The sequence below is a fragment of the Elephas maximus genome, chromosome 7 (genome assembly GCF_024166365.1).
Source record: "Elephas maximus indicus isolate mEleMax1 chromosome 7, mEleMax1 primary haplotype, whole genome shotgun sequence".
In the NCBI taxonomy this organism is placed as follows: domain Eukaryota; kingdom Metazoa; phylum Chordata; class Mammalia; order Proboscidea; family Elephantidae; genus Elephas; species Elephas maximus.
In genome coordinates this window covers 52,704,536-52,715,862 of record NC_064825.1, presented here as the reverse complement: position 1 = coordinate 52,715,862, position 11,327 = coordinate 52,704,536, and positions in this window count along the sequence as shown.

The window sequence follows — 11,327 nt, the reverse complement described above, 5'->3', positions numbered from 1 at the left end:
ACAATAACAGCACAGAATCTTAACTGTCAGTTCTTGACCTGCTCTCATCGTTGCTCCAGGAATGGACTGGTTTACCTATTTGTGTGTGTTGATGCTTAGGTCTTTTAAAAAAGCAAAGGAAATCCTTGTGTTTTTCCTTTCTGTGTCATTTGTGGTTTGTATACCTGCTTGATAATATAACTAGGAAGGATGTCTGATGGAAAACATAACCTTATCTCTGCTTGGGATGGGGATAAGGGAATACTCTCGTTTCCTAAAATATCTTATTTCTTCTATTTACATTATTCAGCAACATTTATTAGCAAAACTTAAAAAGAAAACTTGTACAGTCTAAGGGGTCCCTGGGAGGAGATTCCGAGGGTGTTCTAAAAAGTAGACAGGCTGTGTTGGCTTTCTGGGTAATTTCTCAGCTAAATTCGCAAGAGGACAGGCAGAAAAATAAGAACCCGTATCTGGAGGCAGTATTACAAGGAAGGAGTATGGGCTTTGCAGTCATATTGACTTGGGTTGAATCCTGATTCCTGTATTTTCTCACTGTTTAACTTTGGGAATTCACCTAACCCTTGGAGTCTCAGTTTCCTTGTCTAATATTTGGGAATAATAATGCCAAACTTTAAGGGTTGTTGTGAGGATTATGAGATATAACAATGTAAGTGAAACATCCAATATTTTTTTTGGTATTATGTAGTTCTTAATATGATTAGTATACTGTGATCATGTGGAGCCCTGGTGGCACAGTGGTTAAGAGCTTGGCTGCTAACCAAAAGACTGGTAGTTCGAATCCACCAGCTGCTCCTTGAAAGCCCTTAGGGGGCAGTTCTACTCTGCCCTATAGGGTCACTATGAGTCGGGATCGACTTGACGGCAAAGGGTTTGTTCGTTTGTTTAGTGGGATTATGTACATTAATGTTTTGTAGGCTACAAAATAACCTCACATACACTTTTGAACTCCATCGAAGAGAGGGAAGACAGATAAAACAAAACAAAACGAAAAATATAGTGAATGAGTTGCTGGAGAGTAGATTCCAGCTCATGGTGACCCCATGTGTGTCAGAGTGGATCTGTACTTCATAGGGTTTTTAACGGCTGATTTTTCAGAAGTAGATGGCCAGGCCTTTCTTCTGAGGCACCACTGAGTGGACTTCAACCTCCAACATTTTGGTTAGCAGCTGAGTGTGTTAACTGTTTGCACCACCCAGGGACCCTGAGAGAGGGGAAACAGACACATGTCCCTATTTAGGAAGCAAAGATACTAAGACCAAGCAACACATTCAAGGACACAGACTAGTATAATGGAAAAAGGGCAGAGTGCTGTGACTTGAGATTTCTAGAAAGATCCCCGTTCCGAAGGAGAAAACTTCTCTGGAGGCAACTTGTGAGCCCTGAGGAAGGTGGTGGGCAGGGGAGTGGGACAAGGTGAGCACCTCATAACCAGACACTAACTTTGTCACCTTAGATTTACTTGTAGCAGGAGCAGGTACTGAGAACAGATTGAAACCACAGACCCTGCCTTGGGAGAGACAGTCTTCTACTAGTTGAGTAAGTGATGACAGGATTTGGAGGTTTTCCCAATATTACATTGGGAAAACAACAATACACTTGCTATATAAGCAAAAACAGGAGTAGAGCCATTTATTTTCCTAGGTTAGTAGGAATTTTACTGTCTGCAATAAGATTTGAGAAGTAAAGACTTAAGCACCTTTAACGTGAAAAAGTGAACTTTTCTTTCTTAACACCTTTTTTTTTTTTTTTTATAATAGCTAATGAAAGGGATTTTGCCATACAGAGCATTTTAATTAATTTCAGACCATACAAGGGATAAAGTGGCAACTTTAAAATTATGTTATCAGACATGACAGTAAGATTCAACAGTATATGTGTGAATAACTTGGGTTCGTGAGGTTTTCTCCTTTTGTCAAAAACATAGATGTTAGTGAAACTACACAAAAAAAGCAAAGTGTAGGACAGTATGCTAATTTATGCACAAAAATTGGACACATGGCATTTGTTGTTGTTTTTAGGTGCCATCGAGACAAGTCTGATTCATGGCAACACCACGTGTAACAGAATGAAACACTGCCTGGTCCTGAACCATCTTCACGATTGTTTTTTCAGCCACTGTGTCAATCCATCTAATTGAGGGTCTTCCTCTTCATTGCTGACCCTTCAATCCTGATGTCCCTTTCTTCTTCATATAGTCCAGCTTCTCTGATCATTTGCTCAGCATACAAACTGAGTAAGGATGGTGAAAGAATACAATCCTAGTGCACAACTTTCCAGATTTTAAACCACTCAGTATCCCTTGTTCTGTTTGAACAACTGCCTCCTGGTCTATGTACAGGTTCCTCATGAACACAATTAAGTGTTCTAGAATTCCCATTCTTCACCATGTTATCAATAATTTGTTATGATCCATACAGTCGAATGCCTTTGGATAGTCAATAAAACACAGGTAAACCTCTTCCTGGTATTCTCTCTGCTTTCAGTCAAGATCCTTCTCACATCAGCAACGATATCCCTCATTCCACATCCTCTTCTGAAACCAGCTTGAATTTCTGGCAGTTCCCTGTTGATGTACTGCGGCAACCATTTTTGAATGATCTTCAGCAAAATTTTACTTGTGTATGATATTAGTGATGTTGTTTGACAATTTCTGCATTCTGTTGGATCACGTTTCTTTGAAATAGGCACAAGTATGGGTCTCTTCCAGTCGGTTGGCCAGGTAGCTGTCTTCCAAATTTCTCGGCATAGACAAATGAGTACTTCCAGCATTGCATCCATTTGTTGAAGCATCTCACTTGGTAGTCTATCAATTCCTGGAGGCTTGTTTTTCACCAATGCCTTCAGTGCAGCTTCAGCTTCTTCTTTGTTTCCAACTTTTGCCTTCCAATCACCAGTAATTATCAGTGCATCTTGATGGCATGTTTGATCAATTTCAGGCCGTAGAAGTTGGTAAAAACTTCAATTTTTAAAAAATTTATTGTGCTTTAAGTGAAAGTTTACTAATCAAGTCAGTCTCTCGTATAAAAACTTAAACACATCCTGCCATGTTTTCCTAGCTGCTCTCCACCTAAAAAAACAGCACAGTCCTTCTCTCCACCCTGTATTCCCTGTGTCCACTCAACCAGCTCCTGTCCGCCTCTGGCTTCTCATCTCGCCTCCAGACGGGAGTTGCCCACATAGTCTTATGTATTTACTCGAGCCAAGAAGCTCACTTCTCACCAAAAACTTCAATTTCTTCATCTTTAGCTTTAGTGATTGGTGTGTATATTTGAATAACAGTCTTGTTAGCTGGTCTTCCTTGCGGGCATATGGGCATTATCCTATCATTGACAGCATTGTACTTCAAGATAGACCTTGAAGTGTTCTTTTTAACAATGAATGAAACCCCGTTCCTCTTCAATTTATCATTCCTAGCGTAGTAGACCATATGATTGCCTGATTCAAAACGGCCAACACCAGTTCATTTCAGCTCACTAATGCCTAGGATATTGATCTTTATGTCTTCCATTTCATTATTGACAATTTCCAATTTTCCTAGATTCATACTTAGTACATTCCACGTTCCAATTATTAATGGATGTTTTCAGCTGTTTCTTCTCATTCTGAGTCATGCCACCTCAGCAAATGAAGATCCCAAAAGCTTTATTCCACCTACATCATTAAGGTCGACTCTACTTTGAGGAGGAAGCTCTTCTCCAGTCGTATTTTAAGTGCTTTCCAATTTGAGGGGTTCATCTTCCAACACTACATCAGACAATTGTCATGGATTGAATTGTGTCCCCCCATGATTCCCAGTATTGTGTGGTTGTCCACCATTTTGTGTTCCGATGTGATTACACATGTGTTGTAAATCCTAACCTCTATGATGTTAATGAGGCAGGACTAGAGGCAATTATGTTAATGAAGCAGGACTCAATCTACAGGATTAGGTTGTATCTTGAGTCAATCGCTTTTGATGTATAAAAGAGAGAAGCCAACAGAGAAGGGACTTCATGCCACAAAGAAGGAACAGCCAGGAGCAGAGGCTGTCCTTTGAACTTGGAGTCCCTGCACTGAGAAGCTCCTAGACCAGGGGAAGATTGATGACAAGGATCTTCTCCCAGAGCCAACAGAGAGAGAAAGCCTTTCTAGGAGCTGGCACCTTAAATCAGACTTTTAGCTTTCTAAAATGTGAGAGAATAAATTTCTGTTTGTTAAAACCACCCACTTGTGGTATTTCTGTTATAGCAGCACTAGAAAAGTAAGACAGACAACGTTCTACTGCTCTTCATAAGGTTTTCACTAGCCAATTTATTTTTAGAAGTAGACCGCCAGGTCCTTCTTTCTAGTCTGTCTTACTTAGGAAGTGCTGCTAAAACCTGTCCACCATGGGTGACCCTGCTGATATTTGAAATGCCAGTGGCATAGCTTCCAGCATCACAGCAACTTGCAACCCACCGTAGTAGGACAAACTGACAGATGAGTGGTGGATACATGGCATAAATGCATATAATTTGTCTTGAAGTATATCCAGAGAACTACTACTATTAGCGGCCTCATTTACACTTTTGCAAACACATGTATAGTATCCATAACTGATACATAGCATTGTTTTGTGCAAACCCTTGTTATTGAAATTTACGTTGTTGTTAGGTGCCACTGAGTTGATTCCAACTCATAGCGACCCTATGTATAACAGAACAAAACACTGCCCCATTCTGCACCATACTCACAATTGTTGTTATGCTTACGCCCATTGTTGTAGCCACTGTATCAACCCATCTTATTGAGGGTCTTCCTCTTTTTTGCTGACCCTCTACTTTACCAAGCATGAAGTCCTTCTCCAGGGACTGATCCCTCCTGACAACATGTGCAAAGTATGTAAGATGCAGTCTCGCCATCCTTGCTTCTAAGGAGGATTCTGGTTGTACTTCTTCCAAGACAGGTTTGTTCGTTCTTTTGGCAGTTCATGGTATATTCAATATTCTTCTGCAACACCGCAATTCAAAGGTGCCAATTCCTTGCTTCGAAGGCCAGCGTAGCAGGAGCAGGGGCCTGGGGATCATGATTTCAGGGGACATCTAAGTCAATTGGCATAATAAAATCTATTAAGAAAACATTCTGCATCCCACTTTGGAGAGTGGCGTCTGGGGTCTTAAACGCTAGCAAGCAGCCATCTAAGATGCATCAATTGGTCTCAACCCACCTGGATCAAAGGAGAATGAAGAACACCAAGGACACAAGGCGATTACAAGCCCAAGAGACAGAAAGGGCCACATGAACCAGAGACTACATCGTCCTGAAACCAGAAGAACTAGATGGTGCCCGGCTGCAACCGATGACTGCCCTGACAGGGAACACAACAGAGAACCCCTGAGGGAGCAGGAGAGCAGTGGGATGCAGACCCCAAATTCTCATAAGACCAGACTTAATGGTTTGACTGAGACTGGAAGGACCCTGGTGGTCATGGCCCCCAGATCTTCTTTTGGCCCAGGACAGGAACCATTCCCGAAGCCAACTCTTCAGACATGGATTGGACTGGACAATGGCTTGGAGAGGGGTGCTGGTGAGGAGTGAGCTTCTTGGATCAGGTGGACACTTGAGACTATGTTGGCATCTCCTGCCTGGAGGGGAGATGAGAGGGTGGAGGGGGTTAGAAGCTGGCGAAATGGACACGAAAAGAGAGAGTGGAGGGAGAGTGCGGGCTGTCACATTAAGGGGAGAGTAATTGGGAGTATGTAGCAAGGTGTATTTGGGTTTTTGTGTGAGAGGCTAACTTGATTCGTAAACTTTCACTTAAAGCACAATAAAAATTATATATAAAAAAAAAGGTGCCAATTCTTCTTCTGTCTTCCTTATTCATCGTCCAGCTTTTACATGCATAGGAGGCAATTGAAAACACCATTGCTTGTGTCAGGCGCACCTTAGTCTTCAGGGTGACATCTTTGCTTTTCAACACTTTAAAGAGGTCTTTTGCGGCAGATTTTAGAGATCAGGCGCTGATCAGAAATGTCATAACTAAAAACTTTTTCCCAGTCTGTAGGTAGTCTTTTTACTCTTTTGGTGAAGTCTGTGGATGAGCATAGATGTTTGATTTTTAGGAGCTCCCAGTTATCTAGTTTTTTTCTACATTCTTTATAATGTTTTGTATACTGTTTATGCCATGTATTAGGGCTCCTAATGTTGTCCCTATTTTTTCTTCCATGATCTTTATCATTTTAGATTTTATATTTAGGTCTTTGATCCATTTTGAGTTAGTTTTTGTGCATGGAGTGAGCTATGGGTCTTGTTTCATTTTTTGGCAGATGGATATCCAGTTATGCCAGCACCATTTGTTAAAAAGACTGTCTTTTCCCCATTTAATGTTTTGGGGCCTTTGTCAAATATCAACTGCTCATATGTGGATGGATTTATGTCTGGATTCTCAATTCTGTTCCATTGGTCCATGTGTCTGTTGTTGTACCAGTACCAGGCTGTTTTGACTACTGTGGGGGTATAATAGGTTCTAAAATCAGGTAAAGTAAGGCCTCCCACTTTGTTCTTCTTTTTCAGTAATGTCTTATTTATCCGGAGCCTCTTTCCCTTCCATATGAAATTGGTAATTTGTTTCTCCATCTCATTAAAGAATGTCTTTGGGATTTGGATCGGAATTGCCTTAAATGTATAGATCGCTTTTGGTAGAAGAGACATTTTTATAATGTTAAGTCTTCCTATCCACGAGCAAGGTATATTCTTCCACTTATGTAAGTCTCTTTTGGTTTCCTGCAGAAGTGTACTGTAGTTTTCTTGGTATAAGTCTTTTACATGTCTGGTAAGATTTATTCCTAAGTATTTTATCTTCTTGGGGGCTACTGTAAATGGTATCAATTTGGTGATGTCCTCTTCCATGTTCTTTTTGTTGGTGTAGAGGAATCCAACTGATTTTTGTATGTTTATCTTGCATCCCGATACTCTGCTGAACTCTTCTATTAGTTTCAGTAGTTTTCTGGAGGATTCCTTAGGGTTTTCTGTGTATAAGAGCATGTCATCTGCAAATAGAGATACTTTTACTTCTTCCTTGCTAATCTGGATGCCGTTTATTTCTTTATCTAGCCTAATTGCTCTGGCTAGGACTTCCAGCACAATGTTGAATAAGAGTGGTGATAAAGGGCATCCTTGTCTGGTTCCCAATCTCGATGGGAACGTTTTCAGGCTATCTCCATTTAGGGTGATGTTGGCTGTTGGCTTTGTATAAATGCCCTTTATTACGTTGAGAAATTTTCCTTCTATTCCTATTTTGCCCAGAGTCTTTATCATGAATGACTGTTGAACTTTGTCAAATGCCTTTTCTGCATCAATTGATAAAATCATGTGAGTCTTGTCTTTTATTTATGTGATGGATTACATCAATTGTTTTTCTAATGCTGAACCATCCCTACATACCTGGTATGAACCCCACTTGGTCATGGTGAATTATTTTTTTGATATGTCGTTGAATTCTACTGGCTAGAATTTTGTTGAGGATTTTTGCATCTACATTCATGAGGGATATAGGCCTATAATTTTCTTTTCTTGTGGTGTCTTTACCTGGTTTTGGTATCAGGGAGATGGTGGCTTCATAGAATGAGTTTGGTAGTATTCTGTCCTTTTCTATGCTCTGAAATACCTTTAGTAGTAGTGGTGTTAACTCTTCTCTGATAGTTTGGTAGAACTCTGCGGTGAAGCCGTCTGGACCAGGGCTTTTTTTTTTGTTGGGAGTTTTTTGATTACCTTTTCAATCTCTTCTTTTGTTATGGGTCTATTTAGTTGTTCTACCTCTGTTTGAGTTAGTTTAGGTAGGTAGTGTGTTTCTAGGAATTCATCCATTTCTTCTAGGTTTTCAAATTTGTTTGAGTACAGTTTTTCACAGTAATCTGATATGATTCTTTTAATTTCAGTTGGGTCTGTTGTAATATCACCCATCTCATTTCTAATTTGGGTTATTTGCTTCCTCTCCTGTTTTTCTTTTTTCAGTTTGGCCAATGGTTTATCAATTTTGTTGAGTTTTTCAAAAAACCAGGTTTTGGTCTTGTTAATTCTTTCAATTGTTTTTCTGTTTTCTATTTCATTTAGTTCAGCTCTAATTTTTATTATTTGTTTTCTTCTGGTGCCTGTGGGTTTCTTTTGTTGCTCTATTTCTATTTGTTCAAGTTGTAGGGATAGTACTTTGATTTTGGCCCTTCCTTCTTTTTGGATGTGTGCATTTATTGATATAAATTGGCCTCTGAGCACCGCTTTTGCTGTGTCCCAAAGGTTCTGATAGGAGGTGTTTTCATTCTCATTGGATTCTCTGAATTTCTTTATTCCATCCTTAATGTCTTCTATAATCCAGTCTTTTTTGAGCAGGGTATTATTCAGTTTCCAAGTGTTTGATTTCTTTTCCCTGTTTTTCCTGTTATTGATTTCCACTTTTATGGCCTTATGGTCAGAGAAGATGCTTTGTAATATTTCAGTGTTTTGGATTCTGCTAAGGCTTGCATTATGACCTAATATGTGGTCTATTCTAGAGAATGTTCCTTGCGCACTAGAAAAGAAAGTGTAGTCAGTTGCTGTTGGGTGGAGTGTTCTGTATGTGTCTACGAGGTCAAGTTCATTGATTGTGGCATTTAGATCTTCCGTGTCTTTATTGAGCTTCTTTCTGGATGTCCTGTCCGTCACCGAAAGTGGTGTGTTGAAGTCTCCTACTATTATCGTGGAGCTATCTATCTCACTTTTGAAAGCTGATAGTTTGTTTTATGTATCTTGCAGCCCTGTCATTGGGTGCATAAATATTTAATATGGTTATATCTTCTTGGTGTATTGTCCCTTTAATCATTATATAGTGTCCTTCCTTATCCCTTCTGATGGATTTAACTTTAAAGTCTATTTTGTCAGAAATTAATATTGCCACTACTGCTCTTTTTTGATTGTTGTTTGCTTGATATATTTTTTTCCATCCTTTGAGTTTTAGTTCGTTTATGTCTCTAAGTCTAAGTTGTGTCTCTTGTAGGCAGCATATAGACGGACTTTTTTTTTCAATCCATTCTGCCACTCTCTGTCTCGTTATTGGTGCATTTAGTCCATTTACAGTCAGGGTAATTATGGATAGGTATGTTCTTTATGAATTTAGTGCTATCATTTTGATGTCTTTTTTGTGTGTTGACAGCTTCTTTTTCCCACTTGATTTTATGTGCTGAGTAGATTTTCTTTATATATTGTCCTTTCCTCATATTTGTTGTTGTTGATTTTGTTTCTGCTGAGTCTGTATTTTTCCCTTGTATTTTATTTTGACGAGTAGGATAGTTTGTCTCCTTTGTGGTTACCTTATTATTTACCCCTATTTTTCTAAATTTATAACTAACTTTTATTTTTTTGTATCACCTTATCTTCCTCTCCACATGGAAGGTGTATGATTGCATTTCTTAGTCCCTCTTTATTATTTTAATGTTGTCTTCTTTTATATAATAACATCGCCGTTACCCTGTGTTGGGCTTTTTTTTTTTTTTTTGGATTTCCCTGTCTGGGTTGACTTCTGGTTGCTCTGCCCAGTGTTCTAGTCTTGGGTCGATACCTGATATTATTGATTTTCTAACCAAAGAACTCCCTGTAGTATTTCTTGTAGTTTTGGTTTGGTTTTTACGAATTCCCTCAACTTGTGTTTATCTGGAAATGTCTTAATTTCACCTTCATATTTAAGAGACAGTTTTGATGGATATATGAGTCTTGGCAGGCAATTTTTTAAATATGTCATCATATTGTCTTCTTGCCTGCATGGTTTCTACCGAGTAGTCCGAGCTTATTCTTATTGGCTCTCCCTTGTAGGCGACTTTTCTTTTATCTCTCGCTGCTCGTATAATTGTCTCTTTATCTTTGGTTTACGGCAAGCTTGATTATAATATGTCTTGGTGACTTTCTTTTAAGATCTACCTTATGTGGAGTTCGATGAGCATCTTGGATAGATATCTTCTCATCTTTCACAATATCAGGGAAGTCTTCTGCCAACAAATCCTGAACAATTTTCTCTGTATTTTCTGTTGTCCCTCCCTGTTCTGGCACTCCTAACACTCGTAGGTTATTTCTCTTGATAGAGTCCCACATGATTCTTAACGCTTCTTCATTTTTTTAAATTCTTTTATCTGATTTTTCTTCAAATATATTAGTGCCAAGTGATTTATCTTTGAGTTCAGAAATTCTAGCTTCTACTTGCTCAATTCTGCTCCTCTGACTTTCTATTGAGTTATCTAATTCTGTAATTTTATTGTTAATCTTCTGAATTTCTGATTGCTCTCTGTCTATGGATTTTTCCAGCTTATTAAACTTTTCATTATGTTCCTGAATAATCTTTCTGATTTCTTCAGTTGCTTTATCTGTGTGTTTCTTGGCTTGTTCTGCGTATTGCCTCATTTCCTTCCTGATGTCTTGAAGGGTTCTGTATATTAAACTTTTGTATTCTGCATCTGGTAATTCCAGGAATGCACTTTCATCTAAAAGATTCCTGGATTCTTTGTTTTGAGAACCTGTTGAGGTGATCATGGCCTGTTTATTTATGTGACTTGATATTGACTGTTGTCTCCGAGCCATCTATAAGTTATTGTATTAGTTTATGTTTGCTTACTGTGTCGTAGCTGCTTGCTTTGTTTTGTTTTGGTATACCCCTATGGGTTGCTTGAGTGAGCTAGCTTGATTATTTTCACCTTTGGAGCTCTGGTGTCCTGTCCCCAGCTGGCCAGAGCTGTTATCAGGTATATCAGTTTAGGAGTCCATTCAGTTTTCTTGTATGAATTCAGCTCAGGTTTCCAGGCAGCTGATATTAAGTGTGTGGTACAGGCTCTGCCCTACAGTCTTAGAGGGGCAGGGGTGATTGGCGTATATACCCGTATCTGATTGCAGCAGGGGGTCACACTCCGAACAAGGCAGGGGGCTGAGAACTGATCCCCAAGTGTCTCTGAGGAAAACACATCTCTGTTCCCTAGAGCGTGCTCGTGGGTGGGCTCTGCAGAGGGACCATGGGCACCCAAAGATTCTGTTGTAAGGACTGGGAGGTACCAGTTATCTTTGGACCCCTGTTGCGGGTGGCTGGGCGACCCAAGTGGAGCCACCAGTCCTTAGGTCCCTGCTGTAGGTAGGTGAGGACCTTGTTTAATAGGCAAAGCAATGTCAAACGTCAAACACCCACCTCTCCACCGCACCGCCGAAATGGTTGGAGTTTGCCAACAAGGGCCTATTCTCCCAAAACAGGCCCACACAGGTCCATGCAGAAGGGAAAGGTGCTCGAGGTCCACGGACGGTTTATGCCTGGACAGGAGCCACTTCTATCCTGAGCTCCCCCAGTTAATGGAGCTAGCAAA